At 55.5% G+C, this 27,246-nt stretch overlaps 1 protein-coding gene across 2 annotated transcripts in view; it reads right to left on the reverse strand.

Annotated features, from left to right (window-relative positions):
• TFEB (transcription factor EB) overlaps positions 1–27,246 on the reverse strand; it is a 48,524-nt gene that overhangs the window by 18,141 nt on the left and 3,137 nt on the right. Inside the window, exon 2 of one of the 2 annotated variants that reach the window (XM_027524447.1) lies at positions 13,827–14,105. The exons of the other annotated variant lie outside the window; for it this stretch is intronic. The gene's annotated coding sequence lies outside the window, so the exon portion shown is untranslated. The remainder of the gene's footprint in view (positions 1–13,826; positions 14,106–27,246) is intronic. 2 annotated transcript variants of the gene reach the window in all.

A 27,246-nucleotide genomic window follows, 5' to 3' on the forward strand; every position in this document is an offset into this window, starting at 1 on the left:
CACCTGTGAGCCCTGACAACTGCGTTAAATTCACAGAAGGTGGCCCGTGACGTCTGGGAACAAACCACCAGGCATTCATTACTATTTGCCCTGATTCCTTTGTGCAGTTTTAAGCTGATACATGGTACTGATGTCATCCTCAAACTATACACCACTGAGGATGCAGTAATATACTCCCCATTTCACAGGGGGAGCAACTGAGGCAAAGAGGCTGACAGCTTGCCCAAGGTTGCATGACAGTAGGCAGTGGAGCTGGGGCCCCTGGTCTGCACACCCAACCTCCGCCTGCAGAGGCTCATGAGTGCCCGGATCCTGGCCGCATGCTGGGTACCCAGGCTGGGATTCAGTCTGGAAAGGGCCTGAGGAGGCAGGGAGGGAGTCATACGGCTCTGGGCTAGGCAGGTGGGGCTGGACGCTGCTCCCTGCGGTCCAACCCCTCTGGCATCCCCTCAGATGCATCTCTGCCTTCTGAGTCCGCTCCCTGGGAGATGGCTGAGTTCAGTAAAATGCTCATATGCTGTGGACCCGACAGACCAAGAGCTCATCTGGCTTTGTGACACTCTTCTGCTGTGTGACCCAGAACAGGTACTTAACCTCTCGGAGCCTCAGTTTCCCCATCTGTAAAATAGGATGGCAGTCATGCCACCTCCTTCAGAGGAGGTGAGGGGAATCAAAGGAGCTGGAATGTGTGAGGTGCCTGGCACCTAGGGGGTGGCCCATGAAGGTCAGTTCCCTGGCAGGGTGAGCAGTGTCCATCTGGCTGACTTCACCACTGAAAGCATGACCCACAGGCATCACATCCCCGAGAGCTGGTTAGAAATGCAGATTTTCAGGCCCCAGCCCAGACCTATGGAGTCAGACACTCTACGTTAGCACTTTAACACGGCATCCTAGGAGATTGGTGGGCACATTAAGGTTACTTCACTTGCAGCTTGCTGGGGCTTGATCACTTGCTGGTTTCAAGTGTGACAGGTGGGAGAGGGAGCCGCGAGGTGGAAAGAGATGCTTAAAGGGACAGGCACAGGCCTTCGGAGCCCCACGGCGAACCTAAGCAAACTGCCCAAACTCTCAGGCCCCGGGGCCAAGGTGGAGCTGGGAATGAGGGCTCCAGGCCGGCTGGACTCCCGATTACCCAGTGCCGGGCCTCTGGCCGGGCAGGAGGGGAACAGCCTGCAGGAACCAAAGGGAAGCTGGTAAGGTTCCCTGTGGGGGGAATGCAACCCAGACAGGCCTACTCACACACATACACAACATCTCCTACACAAACCATTGCACACGCGTGCATGTGCACACACACACACACACCCTGCCCCAGGACTTGGCTGCCCAGAGAACAGCCCCAGCAGGGAGCGGACAACTCTGAGGACAGTCTGTGCCTGTGAGTGGTGTGTGAGGTGTGCGGGCTGCTGGGGCCCCTATAGCCGGCCTGGATGACCACTCTACACACCCCCACTGCTTGGCCCCTCCTTTTCACCTGCCCGAGTCCAAACCCAGCCGAGCACCGAGAGACCCAAGATTAGCTCCCCTGAGCTTCAAAGGGACCCCACATTCTAACTGGTTCCCTCGCAACATGCCCACTGATGGGCCCCCACCCCAGGTTGCTGGATGGTAGATAGCAGGATGGAGCACTGACCTCAGGGTTTCCCCAGGAGGCGGCAACACTGGCCGTCTCCCTCGCATACACGAGTAACAGCGAAGCCCACCCTCTCCCCCAGCCACACAGCTTCAGGAGCGGCAGGGACCTCCGCCCCCGGACCCACAGTGGGTAGCAACACTCTCACCCAAACACCCTCAAATTCAGCTCAGAAACACACACCCACTGACCTCTTTCACCTCCGCAGACTGGATGGCCAGGGGCCCCCAGGCTCATAGGGCTCCAAAAAATCCTAAAATGTGGGCCCTCAAGCAGGCCTGGGATGCCCAAGAGAGAACCATTGACTAGGGGGTGACTTGGGGCTGCTGCAAGGTGCACGATGTCATGGGTTCTGGAAAGGCCCTTGGCCCCCAAATATCCCCCCTCCGCGTCCGGAAATCCCTCCCAAACCTCTAAGAGTCATTGCCGGGAGAGGCTCCCACCTGAAGCCTGGTCAGCTCACAGCCCCGGTGAGAGGCGGCCGACAGCTGGCCTGAGTGGCAGAGGAGGGGCAGAGGGAGGGTGCAGTGCCAGACCGGCAGCACCAGCTCCCACCGGGAGGGGGCACCCCCTGACACCCCAGAAGGCCAGTTTCAGAGAAGACAGCACCTCTCAGCCAGGGAGAAGGAGGGGTCCCTCAAATGGAGGGGCTTTAAGCAACCCCACCTCCACACATGCCAGGGGACATGGGGTCCTGCCCCCGCAGTCTCTACAGGGAAGGCAAAGAGCTGGCGACCAGGAACCCAGGAACGGGGCAGGGGGGCGGGGTGGGGTGCCCTGAGTGATGAGCGCTGGGGGACAGGAGGGGGAATTAACCAGGTTCCAAAATAGCACTGCTGGTTCTGCCTCGCTTCACCCTGTGCAGTGTCTGGCAGCTTCTGCTTTCGGTCTGACTCATGCCTGGTGGGGGCAGGACAGGGCGGCTGGAGCAGGCAGGGGCCGCCGGATGACCACAGGCTGTTCTCCCCTAGCTACCGCCCCCAACCCGGTGGCTGGGCCTTCTCCCCGGCCCCGCCCCAGTGTGAGCTGCGCTTCTGGGAACTGGGAACATTCAGCCGGGCCACAAAATCCAGGGGTCCCCTGCCCGGGTCCTTGCCCAGCCAGCCCGCACTCGGCCTAGGGCTTCCTGAACGGCAGCTGCCCCAGACCCAGAGCATGGCGTGGCTTCTCTGCTGCCCGGCCCAGGTGCCTGGCTGGCACCTCTAACCTATCCATCTGGAAGCCAGAGGAGAACTCTCTCCCCAACACTTGAAATGACCTTGTACCACAGCGTTACCCCCTCCCAGCCAAGGGAGCGGAGGGACGCAGCCGCCTTCACCCGTCTAACCCTCGCCTGCCACCAGTACCCAGGTATGAGATGCACTCTGCAGAGATCTCACGCTCAGTGCGCACAGCAGGCCCCCCACCCCATTTTCTGTCCTAAATTGCCACAAGGAACACTTGCCCTTTGCCAGGCAGAGGGAGGAACCCAGCGCCCTGGCTTTTGAGCTCATCGGGTCGGGGCGGAGCTTTGCTCATTCTGCACTCCCCATCCACCCCTCCCCCAACCTGTGCCCCCGACCCCCCGCCCCGTTTCCCCCACGGGGGTGACACTTGATCAAAGATGCTTAAGCTCCCACCTGAGACAAACCGAAAGCCATGTCCTAAGTCCCCCGTGCTAACCTCTCCCACGTCCTCCCAGCCCTCACACCGACACACGCCTGCCCTGAATAAGCACAGCCACCTTTCTATCCAAGTGGGGCAGGTACAACTTCAAGGCCCAGTTCACTCTGCCAAAGCCGGCCCTGCCCTCCTCGAGGTGGGAAATAGATGCCACCGGTAAGTAGGGGGAGAATGTCAGAGGGCATGGGGCTGGCCAGCCCAGGCCAACATGCTCCTCCCACCCTCCCCCACCCAACTCGCCACACACGCTGACCAAACCTGGTTTGGAAGTGAAAACATCAAGGGGAAAGTCTGTGGGTGGCAGCCGGAGAGATGAGTCAAAAGGGAGTGGGACTTGGCAGGCCTGCCGGCGGCCCATACAGAGTCTGGAGTGTGTGCTGTGTGTGTGCCCGCCAGCCCGGCACCTGCCCTCCCTGCCCCTCTACCAGGTGGCTTTACCTACACGCCCTTCCCTCCTTAACTCCGCTCCTTCCCTGGGCCCCCCAAGATGGGAGTGAGTCTAGTGTGAGTCTGAGGGATGGGGGCAGGAGTCTAGAAGGAGAAGTCCCCTCTCCAGGAAGCAGTACCAGGCAGGGCTTTCCCCAGGGACAAAGAAGGGCACCCACGAATAAACTGACCCCCCACCCTTATTGCACTGTGAATTGCATCCTGTTCCCCATAGAGACTCAGCGAGAGGGCACTGGAAGGCTCAGTTCCCCACTGACGAAAAGGCAGCCACGTGGCAGCCGTGGGTCTGGCGGCCTCAGGAGGGGGAAGAGGCAGGGGCGCGAGAGAAAGGAAAAGGAAGTCAGAAAAACCGCTACAATCACAGCCTCCGCAGAGCTCTGCCGGAAGGGGACTCAGAGTGGCTCAGGCTCTGTGGCCGCCCAGTGTGTCACCCACACCCTCTAGGAGCGGATGTCAAGCTCAGAGAAAGAGAGAAAGGTCCAGAAGGGGCCACCTTGTGTGGCTTCTGGTAAGGACCCCCTGCATGCCGCCCAATCCCTTCCCTCTGCTCGGAGCGTCTAGAGGGGCCCTGGCAGCTTCTCCTCTTACACTGACACCTGGCACGGAGCAGGTGCTCCTTAAGCATCTGCTGAATGCATCGAATGTGGTGCCCATGACTGGTCCCAGTGGGAAGGGTCTCCCCAGGGGCAGCAGGAGAGGGTGGTGGCAGCTTCGTGGGCCTGGAGAGACGTGAGCGGTGACAAGAGGGCTTGGCAGGAGGCACACTCCTAGGGACTGGTCGGCCACCATGCCTGTGTCCAGTGAGAGTGGCAGAGGCTGTCAGGGCCCTGGCCACAGCCCCTGGCCACTCCCAGTCCCGACCTGCCCACCTGAGCACCTCCATCAGCCAGCACCTGCACACAGCTGCACCAGAGCCAACAGAGGTAGCATCCGCCTTGCCCCAGCCAAAGACAGAGGGGAACTGGTAACAAACCGCCAATACCAGCCCCTTGTCCCGAATGAAGTGAAAGTCGCTTGGTTGTGTCCGACTCTGCGACCCTATGGACTATACAGTCCATGAAATTCTCCAGGCCAGAGTGGGGAGCCTTCCCCTTCTCCAGGGGATCTTCCCAACGCAGGGATCGAACTCAGGTCTCCCGCATTGCAGGTGGATTCTTTACCAGCTGAGGGGTCCCGAGGCTGGGAACCTAAAGCAGTTTCTCCAGAGCCCACAGTGGTCACCTGCTCTGAACACACATCTCAGTGGCTCCCTTCCCTTCCCCGCCTCACTCCACCTAATTCACTAAGGGGACTTCCTGGGGTCATCACCCAAGTAAACTGTCTGCACTCACAGCCCTGCCTCAACCAAAGGGGCCCGAGGAGGGAGTTTTGACCTGAAATTGTGCAGCTAACTCTACAGCTTAGAAAGCTATTATTAAAAGTGCCAGAGTAAAATGTGGGCTGGGTGTCCTAGGGAGAAGCAGAGGCAGGCGTGCAAGAGCTCAGTTGCTGCAGAGAGACTGGTGGGGTCGGATGCAGTGGCCAAGCATGTACCTAGAACTTTCCTACCTATGGCACACAAGAGTGCCCTCAGAAGCAGAGTTGGCCTGATGAAGAGAAGAAACAAGGACATGCTGGGTTGCAAGTTACATGATCAGGAAGCCTCCACTGCAGGCGTGGGGCTGGTGACATTGTTACCGGTACCAACTGCCAATAGGACTGTAAGTCCAGCGTGACTTCTGGCCCCCGGGGCTGCTCCTCGGATAGAACTCCGGAACTCCGGCATTCCAGAACCTGAGCATGCCTGTCCATGCCTTCAGAAGCAAGGCTGTCATATTTTGCATTCAGAAAGAAGCACTGGGGACATCCAGGGAGGCCATTTGACCCCACACTATGAGCATGAGTTTTGAAGCAGAGAGAGCTGAAGTCCAGATCTGTTGCTTATTGGCTGCGTGACCTCCAGCAACTTCACTTCACAGGAGCCTGGTGTCCTCATGTGCAAAAGGAAGATAATGTCTATCTTGAAGAGTTTCTGTAAGGATTAAATGTAAAGCAACTAATTTGGTGCTCAGGAAATATTTGGTAGATGCATAGTTAGATGTACAGATGTAATGGATGCCCAGATGGACATAAAGGATTAAGGGACAGATGGATGGATATAATGGGTGGATAGATATGATGGACAGATGGATGCATGGATGGATAGAGTGCATGAAGTGATGGATGGAGATCATGGACAGATAGATGGCTGAATGTTTACAAGGAGACAGAAGAGAGTAGTTTTCTTCAGTCTGGTCCCCACCTGGTTCAATACCCTTTTAGGCTAAATTTAATAGCAAGAAAATGAAGGCCTATCACTCTCTAATTTTTCTGTTAGAGAAATCTGTTTCCATTTATCAGGTTGACAAATGCAATCCTCCTAATGGGCCTTAGCCACATTACCAGGGGGTCATTCCCTGAAGAGGGTAGTGGACTAGGTCAGGAGAGAGGGTGTCCTCCTGGCTTGGGCACCAGCGCCCGCATTCCCACTGTGTGATCGCAACACGCTCGTATCCCACTCTCCTCAAGTTCAAGTCCAGCTGACCCCAATCCCAGGGAACGTGGGTCTGGGCCAGGGAGAGGAAGCGGATGCTGAACAAGAGTAGGCAGGGAGAACAAGCCAGGGCAGCTAAGCAGAAGACCAAGAACAGAGTATGGATACGTGGGCTGGGAGTGAGCAGGGATCAGAGAAAAGGAACCGAAGAGCAAAGAGAGGGTTTACTGTCTTTGGAGAAGTGGAGAAACGAATCAGCCCTAAGAGAACAAGGGAGCAGAAACAAAACAGACTGAGCAACAAAGAAAGGTCCTCTCCCTGTTCCATCAGCCCCACTGTCCACCAGATAAAGTCCAAACTCCCCAGGCGGATATTCAAGGAACTCAGGATCCCCCTGTCCTAACCTGGGCTCAGTGTAGGGGGTCCCATCACTTTCTCCCTGACACAATCCAGACCTCCAGATGTTCCTCCTGCCCCATCCTCCTTCCACAGATTGTCTAATAATGCCTGTGTGTCTCTGGAAGGCCTGCTCCAAAGCCACCTCTTCCAGGCAGCCTACCCTGACTCCACCCTCCTCTGATCACCATTTGGAAACAATTACTTAATTGGCTCCATGCCAGGCTCTGTGCCTGACACCAAGATCCAGATATAAGTAAGATAGTCCCTGTCCTCACTGGTACTCGCAATCTATTTTGAAAAAACAACATTACTTGATAACATATATTGTATTGTACTTCTATTTAGAATGACTACCTTACTATGACTGTGTCCGATTCTTTGCAATCCTATGGAATGCAGCCCGCCAGGCTCCTCTGTCCATGGGATTCTTCAGGCAAGAATACTGGAGTGGGTTGCCATGCCCTCCTCCAAGGAATCTTCCCAACCCAGGGATCAAACACAGGTTTCCCACATTGCAGGAGGATTCTTTACCATCTGAGCCACCAGGGAAGCCCTTACTATGCCTACTACCAATAAACCTGAACTGAGCACTTCCCGTTTGTCAGGAAATCTTCCTAAGGGCTTTACTGTGTCTTAATTCATTTGCCGTTCTCAACAACACTGGGAAGTAGGAAATATTAGTGTACCCATTTTATAAATGAGAAACTGAGGCACAGAGGAGTTACTCTGTTGAGTTTTCTCAGCTGTAGTAGAACCAAGGGCTGTCCCCAGGTTTTCTCTTTCTCGGCATCTCCCAGGGAGAAGGCGCTCAAACCTGGCCCTTCTGGGCTTGACGTGCCTTCTTGTGGCCTGGGATTGTAGTTCTGGCCTGGGATTGTGTTCTGGCTTTGTAGGGGGACAGTGTAATCAGAGAAAGCTGAGCCTGAGCAGGCTGGGCATGACAGGGCTCCCGGGTGGGGTGAGAGGGGAGCCAGCCTCGGTGTTCCCTTCCAGCCTCCCTCTTACCCACCTGTCCCGGCGGCCCAGCCTTGGCATTGTGCAACCTTGCGGTCCCTGCAGACTGCCCTGTCCATTTGGTGAGAGGGTTGAGGTGGCACCAAAGGGGAGCCAGGCCCCTTGGCCGGGATGGATGGGAACAAGGAGGTTGGGCCGGGATAAGGGAGAAGCTTTAGCTCTGCCTGATCCCATGGGGGCTCAGGGCTCATGAGCAGATAAGTTGAGCCCCATAGGCGTTGGTTCCAGGCACCCTCCAGTCTGGCCTGAGGGCCCAGACACTAGGCAGAGATGGGACCCCTCAAAGCTGAGAGCTGGACTGCCCTCTTGGCAGGCTCTCTGGCCTCAGAGGCCCCTTCAGGCTGGGAAACCTGAGGAGATGGGGCAGCTCAGGACGGATTCTCAGAATAGAAGCAACAGGAGGCCCTGCTCTAGGCTGGGGATGCGGAGCCTCCGGGCCAGCCTATGGAGCACAGGAAAAGGGGGTGAGGCTCCACGTTCAGCCCTGGCCATACCTCTCCTCCACATTCCTGTGTCCTCCCGAGAAGCATGGGGGACATTCAGTGCCACCACAGCAGGGGAACTGAGGCAAGGAGCCGCCTTCTGATCCTGGGGACTTGTTCTGCCTGCCCAGCCACCAATACCATCCTTGAAATCTAAACTCCACGCTTCTCACAAGCACATGGGGACTCCAGACCCTACTGTTCTGGGATCCCCTTCCACCGTGGGGACTTGTACTTTCTAGAAAAAGTACTTTCTAGAAAGTAGCCTACCTGGCTCCTCTAAGTTGGGCTGGGGAGAAGAAGGAGCTGGGCCTTTCCCTGAGCCCTGACCTGAGGCTGGGTGTGCAGCACAGTAAGTGGTGCTGAGAGGCTATGGACCAAGGCTGCCTGAGCTTGAACCCCAGCTCCATCACTTGCTAGTTCTGTGCCCTTGGGCGAGTTACTGCAGCCTCTCGGGGTCTCGACACCTCATTTCCTCATGTGAAAGGGAGACAGTGCTCCCCACCCTGTATCCACAGTTGATGAGAAACCAACGCATGCACTTGGCTCCTCAAGCATCTGCATGGTCCCCGCTCCCGGGCTCAGGGCACCCCCACTCACAGCCTCACCACCGGCCCTCCCTCCTCCTCCTCACTGGGGGCCCAGTGGCTTGGGCCCTGGCAGGGGCTGCTGAGGAGCTGACGGAGCCACTGCTGTGGACGGAGCTGGTGCCAGGCCCACGGCGGGCACAGGGCCCAGGCGTACAATGGGGCTGTGTGTGCACCCAGTGTTACCCCGGAGCAGAGCTGGGCAGGCCAGCATCTGGGGTCCAGCCAAGAATTCATTTCCCTGGAGAGGGCCTCCCCACCCCCTCCCAGGCTGCCCAGTCACCTCCCTCCCCCGGGGTGGGGACAGGCACCACCCATGCCCCCACCGAGCCCAGGCACTGGAATGGGGACATGCCTGGTGGCGGGTGCTGGGGAAGAGGGACTGAGTCCAGCTGCCAGGCGGGGCTGCCTACTTGTGAGGCGTCCGGGACCCATTATGGTGATCTGGGGCTGCGGCTACTAGGAAGGTGAAGTCTGCGGGGGCCGGAGGACACGAGAGCGGTCAGCTGGGACCCCTCCCCATCATATGGAAGGAGGGCCTCCCTGCTCCTTCCTGGCTGGCTGAGCCCAGGGCCCAGAGCCTCAGGAGAGGAGCCGGCTAGTTCCCCAGGGGAATGAGTCACCAGCAGTGGCTGCAGCCAAGGCTGCCGGAGCCGGGAGCCGGTGGGCAGGTGGAGCCTCTCCTCACCCCTCCCCGCGGGTCTCCTCTGGCTAGAAAACCACTCGGCCGGTGCAGGGTGCTGACCACAGCGTCCCAGGCTGGGCCTCCGGAGGACACTTCCTCTGGCTCAGAGGATTAGCTGTACTAGGCCTGGGGGTGCACCGACTCCTAGAGCTGCAGGCACGGACCACTCACCTCCCCCCCACACACGAGATGCCATGGAGAGAAGAGTCAGAATGCAGGTCAAGGCAGCCCCCCCAAAACCCTGCGTGAGACACAGGGTCTGAGGTGAGGGAGGAGGGGGACACGGGCCTCTGGTGCGTGGGGAAGAGGGGAGGAAAGCCAGGCCACCCTCTACCTCAGGCTGTGCCTAAAGTGGGGATCTGGGGAGGGGCGCCCTTGCATGAAGTCACTTTCCATTCTCCTCAGAACTCAGGAAGCTCCCAGCAACAGGAGATAACCGCCCTAGCCTGAGGCCGGCCAGACCCACACACCCTCTCACATCCAGTCATAACGACACAAATGTGTCCCTACGGGCTGCCGCCCACACCAGCAGAGGGTCACACACAAAAGTCACGGTGCCGGCCCCAGCCCAGCGGACACACTTGGATGCCCACCCTTCCTCTCACACCCACGGGTCCCTGCCTCCCTGCCCAAGCCCCCGCCCAGGCCCATCACACCCTGAAGGCCCCGTCAGAGCACTGCGGCCGCCCTACCCTCGCCTCAGACCCTGAGGACCACCTCTCCCCACGCCACTGGTGAGAGGGACTGGACCTTCTGGGCATGTGTGACCTGCCCTGCGAACAGAGGCTGAGATGCCGGAAGGGGCCTCCCAAGCTGAGCCCACCATCCTCATTTCACCCATGAACAAACTGAGGCTCAGGCTGGGGAAGTGTCTTTGTTCAAGGTTATGGGCAGGGCTGGGGGAGCTTAAGGCTGGTCGAACAAAGCAGAGAACAGGGAAGGCAGAGTGAAGGGCGAAAAGAAGAGGAAGGGGATGGACTTCCCTAGTGGCATAGTGGATAAGAGTCCGCCTGCCAATGCAGGGGACACAGGTTCGATCCCTGGTCCGGGAAGATCCCACACATGCCACAGAGCAATTAAGCCTGTGGGCCAGAACTGCTGAGGCCCTGCGCCTAGAAACTCATGCTCTGCAACCAGAGAAGCCACCACAGTGAGCAGCCTACACACGGCAACGAAGAACAGCCCCCGCTCACCCCGCTCACCACAACTAGAGAAAGTCCGTGTACAGCAACGAAGACCCAGCACAGCCAAAAATAAATAAATAAAAAATTTTTTAAAAAAAAGAAGAAGAGGAAGGGGGGATCCGCCACCCTCTCAGAGGTGCAGCTGTCCGGGGACGCTGTGGTGCCACTTCATTCATTCCTTTCAGATATTCTCGAGTGTTTACCAGGAACATGACTGCACTGTGGCCAGGGCCCTTCTGCCTAGTCTCAGCCCGCGCTCCCCCCGGGAGAGTTTGCTGGTGAGGCTGAGTATTGTCTTCAGGGCCCCACGTCCCACAGATAGCGAGGCCAGGCAGCACTCAAACCTCTCCCCCCAGGCACAGCCTGGCAGCCCCCGCCCTGCCCCCACGCCTCACAGGGAGTGCCAGCATCCTCTGGACATCAGGGCCCACAGTCCAGGTCACCTCCAGAGTCAGTGCCAAGTCACACAACAAGGAGCCTAGGAGGTCACCCCTCTCAGAGACTCCCAGGCTGATTTCAACAGCAGAACCCCCTTTTCAGACAAAATTTACCTGGAACTTTGACAGCTAAACATGAGAATGAAGCGGTTCTGTGGGGAGTGGGAAGGGCCAGAGTACCTGGCCTCCAACAGGGGGCTTCCCCTTCCCCAGCGCCCCTCTGCCTAGTCCTTCCCCAAGGCACCCCCAGGGATTCTGAGAAAGAGTCTAAAACTCAGAGTTTTCTCCAGCCACTGTGTTACAGAAACCCAGGGGGAAGTTATGTGTGTGGATTACCCAGGCTCACAAAGAGCTAGGACCCCAGCCCCCACACTCCAAACCTCCAGGCCAAGCTCTCCTCCACGACCCTCAGGGCACCCCATCCCTCACATGGGAAAAGGGACAGAAAGGAAGAAAAGTTTCATGGATTCAGATCCTCCTGTGTGCCCAGCACTGGGCAAAATGCCCCCACAAACATCAATTGCTTTATTTTTCATAATAACTCTACAGCCTACATAGTATCATCTTTGTCTTGTAGGTAAATAAAAAAAAAAAAAAGGACATTCAGAGAAGTTAAGTGACTCACAGAACCTGTGAAGGGCAAAGCCCACATTCCAACTCACCTGTGTGCCCTTAAATCCCTCGGGGCAGCCTGGCAGAAACCACCCCATCGTGATGCCCAGGTACGACCCCTCCCTCTGAGCCCCATCCCAAGCTTCACCTCACTCAGCTGACAGGCCTCCTTCCCCAGCTCAGGGCACAGGCAGAGCTTATTGCTAGTAACAGCAACATTAGCAACAATGACAAAGCCACCAGCTCCCTATACCATAGCGCTCACTAGGTAGGCTCTTCGTCCATTATTCTACTTCATCCTTACAACACTCTACTCCCACTCCCATCTCATAGAGGAGGAAACTGAGGCACAGAGAGGTTGATGACTTACCCAAGGTCACACAGCTAAGGAAGTCGCAAAGCCAGGGCTTGAGCCCATGTAGTCTGGCCCCTGAGCCTGCACACCTCACCCCTGGGCATTGTCGTTCCCTACAATGTCTGCGGTTCCTCCGCAGTGGTCGCTGTAACAAGTGCCCCAGCTGGGAGCTAGCCCTCCTCCCCCGAGGCCCTTTTCTTCAGGGGTCAGAGGCCAACTAGCACCCCTGAGGGATGGACAGGGGAATGCCTACCTGAGGAGCACCATCAGCTCACTCGCTCTCCGGCTGGATGGTAACCCTCATCCCACCTTCCAACCCCCATCCCTGAGAGTCGTGGGCCTGCCTGCAACGTTCAAGCATGAACAGGATGCCTACTGCGTGCCCAGCTTCAAGCAACGGGCAGGTGCAGAAAGCAGTGTCCTCGCTGTCTGGCCAGAGGCTCAGGTCCCCAGCCATGCCCAAAGGGGTCGCCCTGCCACCCCAACCCCCTTCAGCACTGGCTGCACCAGATGTTGGCAACACTTAGAAACAGGGCTAAAAATAGTCTCTCTAATGAGTCAGTGCTAAGAATAACCCGGGCAAACAGCCCTCTGGGTGAGGACATGCTGCCAGAGAGGCACCACCTCTTCCCACCTCCCCAGCCAGCCTGGTCCACCCCCCAGCCTTTCCCTCAGCGCCCACCGCAGCCAGCAGAGCGCCTGGGATGTTTACACCCCCTCTGCTGAGTGGACAGAGATGCAGGCACGCGCACACACGCTCCCTGACTGAAGGGGAAGGGGCGTCAAACAAGTAGGCGGACTCCAGAGACCCACCCTCTCAAGGCGGAACTGAGCCGAAGCACAGAGACACTTGAGTGTCTTTCCCAATTCTAACAACAACCCCCCACAGGACACTCCCAACTCCCCTCCCCTCCCCTCATGCCTCCTCTGTAAAACGGGTCTCTAGCACCACTTAGACCGGCCTACTTCCTAGGTCACCAGCGGAACTGGGACCAGAGAGGACCAGCATCATCCTAACGGGCAGATGTCAAACATGGGGGACGAATTGGACCTGGGGAGTCAGAACCACATCAGATCCCATGACCAGGGGCCCCCTCACTTCTTCCCTGTTCTTCCCCAAAATGATCAGAATTGCTAGACTCATGGACATCTGGACATGAATTGCAGGTGAACAGAGCACATTCGCACGATGTCAGAGCCAAAGCTCTCGCCTGCAGGTAAGAGGCAAAGTGACGAGCATCACTCTGCAGTTAGGAGACTGAGGCTCAGAAAACAGAATTAACTTGCGAGGAGCTGCTCAGCTGGGATGACGCCTTACTGCCATCTGCCAGCCCGGAAGCATCACCCAGGAGGCTGGGTGCTGGGCACAGCCCCATTGTCCAGCAAGGCCCAGAAGGAACAGGATACCCTCTATTGCTGCTGGGAGAGAGAGGGAAGGGGCCAGAAAAAGGTGAGGCGCCTTCAGGAAGAAAGCAGAACAGAGGAAGGAGGGAAAGAAACGGGTGTCCTGGCCATGGAGTCAGGAGCCCTGGCATCCAGTTACGCAGCTCAGTTACAGACAACTGGGAAATGGAAATGATAACATGGGAAATTTCCCACGATCTGGGAAAACCATTTCCTAGCCTTCCCTCCAGGACTCAGTTTCTCCATCTGGAAAATGGAGCTTGGAACAGCAGGCCATTGAGATATCCGGAAGTATATCATGACCACACATAGGGGTTGCATAATGAATATTAGCATATCAAAGGCTCTAACAAGTCCTGTAGTGAAGAAATCCATCCCCCCCCACCCCCCCCCCCCGCTTTTTTTTAACTCACACTCTCCCAAACCTGCTTGATCACCAAACCCTTCCACAGAATGCATCTTGAGAAACTCTGGAGTTGGATCTGGGGTCAGCACTTCAAAGGTCTGCACAAACCAGCAGGAAACAAAAGCTTGAAGCCAGCCCAGACAAAATACATCAGGACCTGCAGGCAGCCCCAAGCCCTGAAAAATTCCTGGTAGCTCTGGGCGCTCAAGAGTCTAGGATCTCTGTTCTCTGGAGGCCTCCCTCAGGACCCATCCAGGGTTTTGGTTCCATCTGATCCTCAGCAATCCTGTTGAGAAGGGTAGAGAAGGGGTTAGTATTCCATGTCACACAGCTGAAGAGATTGGGACCCAAGAGACCAGAGAACTCGCCCAGGGCCACACAGTTGGTCCTGGGTGCAGACAGGAGAAACGGTGTCCTAAGTACTAAGCACTTGACCTCCATGATCTCACGTAATTCTCCCAACAACCCTTTGAGGAGGGCAATGGGGTTCTGCCCGTTTCATCAAGCAAGAAACGAATGGGCAAAGAAGTTCAGGCTCACGTCCGAGGAAGGTGGCACAGCTGGCAAGTGCTGCTGCCTGGGTTTCAACCCTGGCAGCCTGAATCCAGAACTCAAGCCCTCAGCCCAGCCCTGCCACTCACTAGTTAGCAAGAGAGATTTCACCATTCTGCGCCTCCGTTTCCTCACCCATAAAATGGGATGTATAAAAAGACGTGGGCGTTAGGTTATTGTGAGGATGAAATCTCCAAATATACAAAAGCGCTTAGCACAGTGTCTGGCATACAGTAGGTACTCAATATGCATGACCTCTCATCAAATACCACATCCTCCTATGGGAGCACATGCCTGAGCCTCAGGGCTCTGGGCTCCGCAGGCTCGAAGCCACCCATAGCTTCCTGGAAATTGACTTCTGCCAACATGTCCCAGGGCGCGCCCCTCCACGTGGCCTCACAGGCTCCAAGCTGGGGTTCCTTGGGTACCCTATGTAGGTGGGGGCTCTAGAGGCTGGGTTTCCCAGCCTGGGTCTCATCCTCTGGGGCCCCTAACGGGCCACCTCCCCCTCAGATCCGGGGATATCCCCAGTTCACCATGGGTCACAGGCCTCTCCCCACCCTTGCCCCAGGTCACGGGATGGGAAGGTAGGGGCTCTCCAGCCAGGCAGCTGATACCCTCATGACCTGCCCAAGCTTTCCCAGCCTTAGAGACAAGAGTTACAACCCACCCAGAGTTCGCCACACTTCCTGTAGCTGCTTATCCCCATGAGGTCACAAGATGGGCATCACCACCCAGTCGGCTGGCTGCTCAGGGATTTGTATGCCCACTTGACAGACAAAGAAACGGAGGCCCCGACTTACCCTGGGCAGAGATCTAAGTCATAGAAAGGCTTCTGGCTCCTGGACCAGGACTCAGGGCTGAGTCAGGTCTCAGGCCAGGCAGGCCCACCAGAGCCAGTAGGGGCAGCAAAAAGGAGGAGATGAAGGCTCAGAAGGCTTCCAGGGGGCCACGGGGAAGAGGGAGAGGTCTGAGCTCTGAGACCCACCAGTCACTGCAGACCCTACAAGTCCTGAGTTCCGGGAGCATCCATAAACCTGAGTCCTCCTCTGCCCCACCCTAGCCAGGAAAAACGTGCCCAGCCCAACCTCAGACAACCCTCACCCTCACCTCTGGCGAGGTCTGGCTCTGCACCCTCCACTGACAGGGAGCCTCCACTGGGTGGGGAGGGCGGGGGAGTGGTGCTCTCTATCTCCAGATCCCAAGTCAACCACTCACCCCAGGCACTGCTTCCTCTCACTGTCCCCACGAGCACATGTCATCACCCAGGATCCCCTACCTGACCACCCCACAGGGCTGGGTCACCCAGCCACTTTGCTAAGAACTGGGCCCTGAACCCCCCTCCCTGCATTCTGGCTCCCACATGTGGAACTCAGTCTCACACTGAGTAGATGCTCCATAAACATCACTACGTGGAGGGAGATCATCTCTCAGGCAGTGACTCCAAATATTTTGACCATGACTCACAGAAAAGTATATTTCATTTGACCCAGTATACACACACACACACAGCCTGAAGCGCGTATTCACACGCACATGAAACCCTCCGAAGTTGTACAAAACAACACCCACCAGCGCTGTGCATTATACTTGGATGTTTCCTATCATTCTTTTTCATTTAATTTATTACTTCCTTTTCATTTCATTTTCATTGAGACCCAGTAAGCTGATTTCATGGCCTGATTAGGGTCCAAACAGTGGCCCTGATCCACAATTTAGAGAATAGCCCTCCAAGGAAATCCACGTAGCCCCGCTCCCAGCCTGGCACACAACCCTCCATGCAACAGGTGCCTAAGAGAGGCATCCATTTGGCGGACACTGACTCTGGCCAGGCCTGTGCTAAGCATTTTATTATGGTATCTCATTTCATCCTCCCCATCATCTTAGGAGGAAGGGACTGTAAGGAATTTTACATGTGAGGAAGCTGAGGCCAAGGTCACAGGCTCAGGCAGGAGTCAAAGCCAGGGCCGCCTGAATCTGGAGCCACGTTCTTAACCATCCTGCCCCATCCTGTGCCCCGGGTGAGTGGCCTTTAAACCCAGAGAGCTCCACCTAAGGAAGTCTACTCCCTCCAACTATAAAAAAGCCATTTCCTATATCAATGGCATTATATTTGTTGACTGTGAGATTGGAGATGGTACAGAGAGAAGACAGCGCTCCCAGCTGGAGCTGACAGGCAGTAAGGCCAGCCCCCCATCTTCTTCTCAGTACACCCTGCTCCTTGGAAGAAAAGCAATGGCAAACCTAGACAGCATATTAAAACAGCAGAGACCTTTTGCCTACAGAGATCCATACAGTCAAAGCTATGTTGTCATGTACAGTAGTGAGAGCTGGACCATAAGGAAGGTTGAGGGCCAAAGAATCGATGCTTTCTAATTGTGGTGCTGGAGAAGACTCTTGAGAGTCCCTTGGACTGCAAGGAGATCAAACCAGTCAATCTTAATGGAAATCAACCCTGACTATTCATTGGAGGGACTGACGATAAAGCTGAAGCTCCAATACTGTGGCCCTGATGCCAAGGGCTGACTCACTGGAAAAGACTCTGATGCTGGGAAAGATTGAAGGCAGGAGGAGAAGGGGATGACAGAGGATGAGATGGTTGGATGGCATCACCGACTCAATGGACATGAGTTTGAGCAAATTCCGGAAGATAGTGAAGAACAGGGAAGCCTGGCATGCTGCAGTTCATAGGGTCTCAAAGAGTCGGATATGACTTAGCTACTAAACAACGACAGCTGTCGTGGAGAGAGCCCTGGAAACAGGATCTCTTATTATTATCCGCAGTCCACATGCCAATCCGTGCCATCAGAAAGAATCAGCGCGAATCTGGTGTTTTGCTGTTTGCACACAAACGTGCTCACATACCCTATGAGGTATACTCGTACCATGTGCTGGTCCAAGCACTCGACGTCCATTACGTCTTTTAATCCTCAGAATGAATACACACGCTGGGCCCTGTGACTCTCATCTCCATTTGACGGAAGAGGAGGCTGAGGCACCAGCATCACGTAGCTGCAAAAGCAGCAAGGGCAGGAATCGAGCCCAGATTGACCGGCGGTGTTTGCTCCCAATTCTGACGTCAGCAAGGAGTTCCGGCAGCCTGGCCACAGCCCACTAAGCACATCACGTCTATCCCCTTCTCACCCGAGCCTCACATGCTTCTGGGAGACAGCAGAGGAGGCCAGGAGCGACTCCTCAGAGGTGGGGCTGGCAGTCGGCTCTGGGGACTCCTGACTCCACCGGCACCCCACCCCCACCCCCGCCCCGCCGCCCCTCCTCTGCATCACCTGCTTCTCTAGCCCTGCTCAAAAGATAGCCCCAGGCCAGCGCAGCCTGCGGGACCTCACTCCCACTCACCCAGCTCCCCAGAGACACCCCCAGCAACACACACACACGCACACATGCCCATGTACCTGGGCGAAGGCAGCCCCCTGGAAGGAGGCCCCCAGGAACACTCAGCTCCTCCAGGGGCCAGAGCCCAGGGCCAGGCCCCTGCCCCAGCGCCAGCCCCAGTTTCCTCATTTTCCCCAGGGCTGTTTCTCACCCAGCCCCCTGCACCTTGGCCTGAGAGGAAGTTACACAATCCCCTGGGAGCTGCAAACTCTGCTGAGGACTACTCACAGCGCAGGGGGAACCACACTCCCGGAAGGCCTCGCACACCCACAACCCCGTCCAAGGCAGACGGGCTCCCAGCTCCCGTCTCACTGACCCGGGGCTCCAGGCCGCTGACCGGGCCCCTCCCTGCTCCCAGACTGAGTCTCTGACAGCCTCCACCCCTCACACAGCCTGGCCTCACAGGGCCCCAGGCCAAGCTGCCCCTGCACCAAGGCAGAGGGGCAAGAATTTGCAGGACTCCTGCTGGGTCCCCAGTGGGCCAAACCCTAACCCGCACAGCCTCCCTGCCCCTCCTTAGTCAGAAGCCCCGCAGTTCACCTCCTTCCTGACTGACCACATGTCTGTGACCTCAGCCCCGGGCCTTCCCAGGGTCTCCAGACAACCACTTCACAGCCTCGCTCTGGCCCACCTCAAAATGGACCCTGGGACCCAGAACGGTCCTGTGAAGCTCTGAGCCACCACACGAGCTTGTGGGAAAAGGCTCTCACTACATGAGATTTTGGAGGTTCCTCAGCCCCCAACGCACTTCTCTAATAGCCCAAGACACTTGACGTTTTGCTAGTGTTTCCTTCTCGGAGCTAAGGGATTCTCAACATTGGTAAGTAGATACCGCTTGTCAAGAAAGGCTGGAAGTCGCTGAGCTGTTATTAGTTGTCTGCACCTCAGGGTGGATGAGTTTACTAGGTCCGTTCAGGAAGGGACAATGTAGCAGAGGGGAGACCAGGCAGGCCGAGGGACCTCAAGATGCATGGGGGGAGTGAACCCCAGGACTGGGAAGTCAGAGGAACCCTGAGAGCGCTGACCCAGAGTCTGGCCCGATCCTGGGCTTTCCCTGGGAGAGCGCACTCAAGAAGGACACAGAGCCTGGCCTGGGTATACAAAGCCCCTAAGGATGATCTCTGGCTCCCACCCTTCACTGCTGGACTTGCAACAGAGCCTCAGATAAGGAATATGATAAGCACCTCTTATCATCCCACACAACCTTGGACTCCCACCCAGCTGAAGACAAAGTCAGGAATGGTTTTCCTGGGGCCCCAGGGCTCTCCTGAGTGCCCCTCATTTCTGCAGCCCTCATCAAAAGGCAGGGGCCCTCAGGGCCGTTCTGCCACAGCCCGCTGAGGCCTGGAGTGGCAGGAATCAGGGCCAGGCTCACGCGCCTCCAGCTCTGTGGACAGACAAGGGGAAGGGCTGGTTCTAGAAACCCCTCGCCCCTTGGAAACAATGGCCAAGGGCCCCTTTGCAGGGACACCTTTCAAGATGCCCACACACCCAGCCCCCTCTCCCCAGTCCCAACAACAACCCATGGCGGGGAGGGGCAGCAACACTGGCACCCTCCTTTTTGATGAGGAGACCGAGACTCACAGCACTCAGGGACGTCCCGAAGGCCACGCAGCAAGTTGACAGCAAATCTCAGGTTCCTGGCTCCCTTCCTAGGTCACAGTTTCTCAACCTCAACACGACTGACACTTGGGGCCAGAGTAACTCTTTCTTGAGGGGCTGTTTGAGCACTTTAGAACCTTTAGCAGCATCTCTGGCCTCTACCCGCTAGATGCCAGTAGCATTCCCTGAGTTGTGACAACCAAAATTGTCATCAGACATCACCAAATGTCCCCTGGGAGACAAAGAGAACTGCTGCCCTAAAAGGACCTGAAAGCCAGGCGCCTGCCAATTCTAACTTGAAGGGTATCTGCTGTGAGAGCTGTAGATGTGCCAGGCAGGAGGGCCTGGAGGTGCTGGTGAGTACCCCGTGGGCTCAGTACCCTCTGGGCAGAGCTGCCCCCCTGGCAGGCGGTACCACTTGGGAATCTCATCCCAAGACCACCTCCCCAACCCCAGCCTACAAACCAGCCTCCTCCCTGGCATTCAATATTTCAGTGGTCTTTCAATAATCACACACCCTGTGAGTAACAAATTTTGAGCACCCCCAATATAAGCTTCTTTTCTCAGGAAGTGTTAATAAATGCCAGTGTATAAATATGTCATGCATATGAGCAAACATACACAAAAACAGATCTATAAAAAAGACAAGGAGGGAAATATAAATTATACTCAGGATGAGATACTGTTACAGTTTCAGCAGCTCACCAGGACAGAAACAAAACAGTCTACTGATACCAAGTATCAGTGAAGACACAGCAATAGGAACTCTTAGGGGTCATCAGTGAGGAGCAAATTGGTGTAACCACTTCACACAGAATTTACTAAAATTGAAATATGCATCATATACCCTGCAGCAATACTCTAGCAATTCCGCTCTATACAGACTCTGAAGAAGTGTACACACCAACACACCAGGAGGCACATTCCAGGATGTTCTTCCAGCATTGTTCACAGCAGCCAAAAAAGGCAAGCAACCCAAACGTCCAAGAGTGGTGGGATGGATGCAGATATGGTATCAAGTTCATACAGTGGATGCTGATACGGGAACGCAGCCACTCGCAACAGTGTAGCCAGATCTCTCCACTGGCCAACGAACATGTCCAGTGTTACTCCAGCTGCATATATTTAAAATTGGGCGAAACTAAGCTCTATTGCTAAAGGCCACAGGTAGAGGTGGTAACATGATCAAGGTGAGCAAGGAACTGATTATCTTAAAAGTCAGTAGAGGGACTTCTCTGATGGTCCAATAGCTGGGACTCCAGCTACCAAAGCAGGAGGCAGAGGTTCAATCCCTGTTTAGGGAACTAGGCTACTGCATGCCCACACTAAGGCAAAAAAACAAAAGTCAGGATAGTGGTTCACTTTGGGAAGGGGCTTATGACCAAGGTGGAGCACACAAGTGGATTTCAAATGCAGGTTACATTTGTTTCTTCACTGAGGTGGTGGTAACCTGGGTGTTCACATTTATGATTATTTGTTATATTATCCATATAGGTTTATGCTCTTTTTGGCAATTAGGCTATATTTCACAATAAAAGGGGGGAGAAAAGGATGAGATATAAATACATCGAAATAGAAGTTCTAATAGTCTCTTCCTCCACCTGGCTTTGCAAACCATTATGATTCGGCCAAAGCGGATGAGACCCTATATCTGGCCATGGGTCTGGAGGAGCCAGTGACACCCGGGGTGTTTGTAGAGGGCTCTTCCAGCTGCCCCTCAGCCCACAGGACCTGGGCACCACAGTCCTTTTCATCTCTGCCCGAACCCTGGAGCATCCCAGCCACCATTTGCCCCTGGTGGGCAAGGGGAGAGAGTTGCATGAAGCTAGGCTCTCTCATGCCCACCTCACCCTGCCCTGGTCTGCTCCTCCGGGTCCCTGACAGCAGAGTTCAGAGGCCCATGCTGGGAAGGCACTGGAGGAACTGGGCAGGCCTTGCTCATCCTATAAATACACTGAAAGAAGGAGGGAGGCATAAAAATGAAATGAAGAAGACGGAGAGGAGAGAGACAGGGAGCAGGACAGGGAGACACACCCGCATCGGGGGCTGAAGTTCCAGTTGCTGTGGAAATAGAGAGAGAGTCAGAGGGATGCGGGTGGGAGGGGCAAAGGAAAGAGGGAAAGGAGAAGAGTGCTTGGGGCGGGAGAGCAGACGCACCGCCCGCAGTTACAAGCCCAAGTCTCAGGGCTCAGCACAAGCGGGTCCAGAGAGGCTTGAGTGTTAGGCCCGATTAGCACCATGTGCCCCGGGGCCCAGGGCCTCAGCGAAAGGTGAGGGGCTCAGGGGCCAACAGCCTCCCTGTGGCCCCACCTGGCGCTCAGCACACTCCAGGTCTCCTGGAGGGGAGGGCTTGGTCCAGGGGGAGAGGCCCCTGGGCCTGTAGAGGCGACCCCCCAGGTGGGAGGACCCAGGGTCAAGAGAGCAGTCCTTCCTGGAGCCTTCTCAGTGGGTGAGAAGCGCTGAGCCAAGTTCTAGGCACGGGCCCAAGCCCTTTTGTAAAAACTTTCCCTTGGCCAGGGAAGAAGGCTCTTCAAGGGTGAGCAGGGGGAATAAATTGGGAGCCTGGGATTAACATATATACACTACTATATATTAACATATGTAAAATGGGTAGTAATAAGAATCTACTATATAGCAGTAGGTTACTGGACAGCACCGGGAACTCCAAACACTCTGTAATGCCCTGTATGGGAATGTGTGTGTGCTCACTCAGTCACGTCTGACTCTTTGCAACCCTATGGACTGTAGCCCACCAGGCTCCTCTGTCCATGGGATTTTCCAGGCAAGAATACTGGAGTGGGTTGCCGTCTCCTCCTCCAGAGGATCTTCCCGACCTAAGGATGGAACCCGAGTCTATTGTGTCTCCAGCACTGGGAGGTGGATTCTTTACCACTGAGCCACCTGGAAAGCCCCACAGAGTCTAAAAAACAGTGGACATATAGCCTGGCGGGTTACAGTTCATAATGTCTCAAGGAGTCGAACACGACTGAAGCGATTTAGCATGCACGCGTGCCTGACTGACTCACTTTACTGTACATCTAAAACTAACACAACATTGTAAAGCAACCATACTCCAATAAAAATTAATTAAAAAAAAAAGGAAGAATGTTCTTCAGACCAAAGGGCCAGGTGCTGGCATGTTTGTGGTCATTTAGTCCATGGCTCTGTATGATAACACACCGCTCTGCCTTTCTCTGTCCTCTGTAGATACTGAAATTCTCCCCATCCCCGCTCCCAGGCCATCAGCTTTGGGAAAGGAGCTATGTCTTTATTCCCACCCATCCTGCTTGGTTTGCACAGTGCTAGGCACCGAGTCAGTCCATGACTGCTGACCCTAGTGGATGCTGGAGTGGGTCCCCCCAACCTCCCTGGGTCCCAGTCCCCTCCTCTCGAAAACACGAGGGCAGTGCCAGCTGGCTTCCGAGGCCCACAGCCCTGCAGCCCCAGTCAGCTGGTCCTGCGCTGGCAGGGGCAGCTGAGAGAGACAACACCTGGCCAGGGCGAGGGGGGCTGGGACAGAGGCGGCGGGGGGGTGGGGGGGACAGGATAGTGTATCACCTCCTGGCCACCCTGCACCCCTCAGGGACTGTAGGGGGCTGGGGCAGCTGCTGTCCCCAAACCAGTTATAAACAAGGCAGAGGACAGGCTGTGACTTCCCTAAGCAAACAAGGGAAAACAAACCAGAGCCCCACCCCACAGACCCACTGGTGGAACTGGGGAGTGGCGGGGGGCAGGCAATGGGCAGGGCTGCTGCAAACTCTGCAGGGAGAGACAGGCTGTGAGCCTGCAGGGAGTTCCTCCTTGGTCACGTCCCTGGGTCCCATCCCTGGGTCTTAGGTGGTGATGCTCTTGCAGGGCAGAGACCATGGGTAAGGCATATGTGCATCCTTGGATCTGGGCCCATTTCACACTCACCTACTCCCTCCAGGAAGCTGTGCTGAGCACCCAGTACATAGCTAGCTTCCCCTGGCTTCCAAGGAAGACTCTACTACTACAGGCTTTGGGGCAAGCCCATAGGGTCAGCCCAGCTATCTGCTGCCCTCAAAGCCCAGGACCCCCTAAAATACGATGGACACATCTCGACCCCCAACAATGACCCCCCCATCTGCCGGCCCGGTGTCTCCAGGGTGAGGAAAGCAGAAGGGAATGGCTGTTTCTTGCGTGTGTTTTATCATTTTTATTATTCACCAAAAATGCAGTTCAAATAGTGATCAAATACCCTTTATGGGCTGGGAAAGTCAAATAACATGATGGATCTTTCGACAGCCTCACTTAGGGAGAGTGAGGGGCTGTTCTGGACACCCACCCCCTGAAGCCAGAAATGCTATTCTGGCTCCAAGGATGTGCCCCCAGTACTGAAGACTCTCGGGACTGGTGCTGTCCACTTCACCTAGCCTGAAGCAATCACTATTTCCTGAGCACCCATCCCCAAGGGTGGGGTCAAGACTGGACACTGGTCAGTTTAATGGGAGGTAGGGGCAGAGAGTCAGGATGGAGGAGGGAAGGATGGCCATACCAGAGACTGCTGCTGCTGCTGCTAAGTCGCTTCAGTCGTGTCCGACTCTGTGCAACCCCATAGACAGCAGCCCACCAGGCTCCCCCATCCCTGGGATTCTCCAGGCAAGAGCACTGGAGTGGGTTGCCATTTCCTTCTCCAATGCATGAAAGTCAAAAGTCAAAGTGAAGTTGCTCAGTCATGTCCGACTCTTAGTGACCCCATGGACTGCAGCCCACCAGGCTTCTCCATCCATGGGACTTTCCAGGCCAGAGTACTGGAGTGGGGTGCCATTGCTTTCTCCGATACCAGAGACTAGCAGTCACCAAATGATCTCCCAGTGGTTCCTCCCCCTGGGGACCTGGCTTTGAAAAGCAGATGGGCCTAAGAGACCCTGGGCAAACAGAGGCCCAGGAAACAGAAAGCTCTGGCCTGGGTAATCACAAAAGAGTAGGTTATCAAAATGGGGTCCCAGGACCAGAAGCACTAGCATCACCGCAAAGTGCCAGAATTGTAAATTTTAGACCTATAGGAATTTGCAGGTCCACTCAGAAACCGTGGGCGGGGCTGGGGGACAGTAGACACTCTACCAATCCTGATGCTGACGCCCACCTGACTTAAGAACCACTGTCTAAGAGACACGGCATCAAAGTCATCACACATATTAAAAAAAAAATACTGATGCCCAAGCCTCTCCCCAAAGACTAGGTGCAATGGTATTTTTTAAGAGCTCCCCAGGTCATCCTAATATCCAGCCAGAAGTGCAGTCAGATGGAGCAGTTCCCTGGAAGGGTAAGCCTACAGGGACAGAGGATTTGCCTATAGGGAGGGAAGCAGAGGAGGGACTGTCAGGAGAAGGGACCAGCATGAACAAGGGCTAGGATGAGGGAATATGGTCCTTGGGTTTCCAGAGAGCCTGTTGGAATTCCTGCATTAATCTCATGTCATCTCATTTGATTGTGGGACCCCGCTGTGTGGACAGGAGCCAAGAAGGTGGTCTGGCCCCCAGGAAGATGGACAAGGGTGGGGATGACCAGAGCTCACTTTTCTTCCTCCTTAAGAGACAGTAAAGCAAGCTGATGATGACTCTGCCTCTTGCTTCTCCCCGTCTTGGTTGCCACCTGCTCTCACCCATTGCTCCACAGGCAACAAAGCACTTCCTGTGGGCATGATGATAAGTCCCAGATCCAGCCTTATGGCTGAGATCTTATCTCTGCCTTGGTGACACTGCAGACCAGGAGATCCGTATGTATCTCTGGTGCAGAGTGCAGGAGGGCCAGGCAACATGAGGGCAAGGGAGGGCCTCTGGTCAGGAGTCAGTAGTAAGTGAACGAGCCGGATGCACTCCAAGCCAGTCCCAGGGGGCAGGGCAGGGCAGGGCAGGGGTGGTAGAGATGCTGCAGGCCTGACCATCTGCTCTGTTGTCGACCGTGGAGACCAGGCTGTGTGGTACAACAGGGAGTGCTGGGGACTGTGGCCACGGAGTCTGCAAAGCCCCACTGAAGGCATTTTGCTTGAGGATCTTGGGCCCATGAGGGAGGCCTGTTTGCAACCCATAGGTCTTAATTTCTCCCCTAGAGCTCTCTATGCCTCTATTTCCTCACCTGGAAATGAGATATAAGAAGTTAAAGGAGTTAATTATGATGACATTTTTGGAGCACAGCAGTGTTCTAAGTGCTGTAAAGGCAGCGAGCAGCCACACACTCAGCACTCCTGACAGCACTGTTTGCAGGCACTACCATACTCCTCGCGTCCTGGGTGTGGAAACAGGCGCGGTGCAGGAGAGCAGCTGGCCCAGGGCCACACAGCCAGCAAGTGGCAGAGCTGAGAACCACACCAGGCGGCCTGGCCCCAGAGCCCGTGCTCTCAACCACCCCCCGGCTCGGGGGCACTTAGCCCAGCGCTCAGTACCAGCTCTCAGTACGCAATGGCTCTGCCCCAGAAAACCTGGCTGATGGGTCCACGGGGTCCAGCCTTTAGCAGAAGCTCTACGGGGTGGACTTGGGCTGCCCCCCCACCTCCCTCACACTCACACTCCACCCTTTCTGAAGCGTCTCCTGTCTGGGTGCTTTGGCCAAAGATGAATAGAAGGCTCACGCTGGAGGGGACCCCACCGGTGATGGAGGCTCACAGATATGGAAACGGAAGCTAAGGGACACAGGGACTGGCCCAGCCATATGGCCTGTCTACACGGGGTCTCCTGGGTTCTTCTCAGGACTTTTGCTGCCGTCCGGCTCTCATCTAAGTACCTTCCCGGCTTTTTCTCCTCATCTGATTAAACAAGTGCCTACTGAGGGCTGCACTGTAAGGGCATGTTTGAGGTAGCCAAGGAGACCCAGGAAGCCTTGTCTGAACCCATCTCCTCCCCCAGCCAGGTAGGAGAGTACTCGCTGGGGGCCCTTCAGTCACCTGGGTCAGCAGCTCAGAAGAGCAGTCAGGAGACATGTGTGCCCTGGAGAAGGGGCTTCAGCAAGTCCCATCACTGCTCAGAGCAGGAGACCCCAATGGGGAAAAGAAGGTTCCTGTCACACCACGTCCCAGCCTTTTAAGGGAGAATTCCTGGGAACCCTGAAGTGGTCTTCTGCAGGGACTGAGAACATGGATTTTGGACTCAGCTGGGCCTGGGTTAGAATCCCTACTACTTCCAGGCTGCGTGACTTCAGGCAACCTGCTTAACTTCTCTGAATCAGTATAATGAAAATAATAATTTCTACCTCATTCTGAAGAGTAAATACACAATAAATGTTGGCAACTATAAAGTTATGACCAACCTAGACAGCATATTCAAAAACAGAGACATTACTTTGCCAACAAAGATTCGTCTAGTCAAAGCTATGGTTTTTCCTGTGGTCATGTATGGATGTGAGAGTTGGACTGTGAAGAAGACTGAGCGCCAAAGAATTGATGCTTTTGAACTGTGGTGTTGGAGAAGACTCTTGAGAGTCCCTTGGACTGCAAGGAGATCCAACCAGTCCATTCTGAAGGAGATCAGCCCTGGGATTTCTTTAGAAGGAATGATGCTAAAGCTGAAACTCCAGTACTTTGGCCACCTCATGCGAAGAGTTGACTCATTGGAAAAGACTCTGATACTGGGAGGGATTGGGGGCAAGATGAGAAGGGGACGACAGAGGATGAGATGGCTGGATGGCATCACTGACTCGATGGACGTGAGTCTGGGTGAACTCCGGGAGTTGGTGATGGACAGGGAGGCCTGGCGTGCTGCGATTCATGGGGTCGCAAAGAGTCGGACACGACTGAGTGACTGATCTGATCTGATAGTTTATGACTAAGTTTTATTACAATACTGCTCTATTATAGCATAAAAAGAGTAGATGCATATTCTATTACTGTTATTTTTACATGCTCATAGACATGCGTGTACACA

Source organism: Bos indicus x Bos taurus, chromosome 23, assembly GCF_003369695.1.
Source record: "Bos indicus x Bos taurus breed Angus x Brahman F1 hybrid chromosome 23, Bos_hybrid_MaternalHap_v2.0, whole genome shotgun sequence".
Lineage (NCBI taxonomy): Eukaryota > Metazoa > Chordata > Mammalia > Artiodactyla > Bovidae > Bos > Bos indicus x Bos taurus.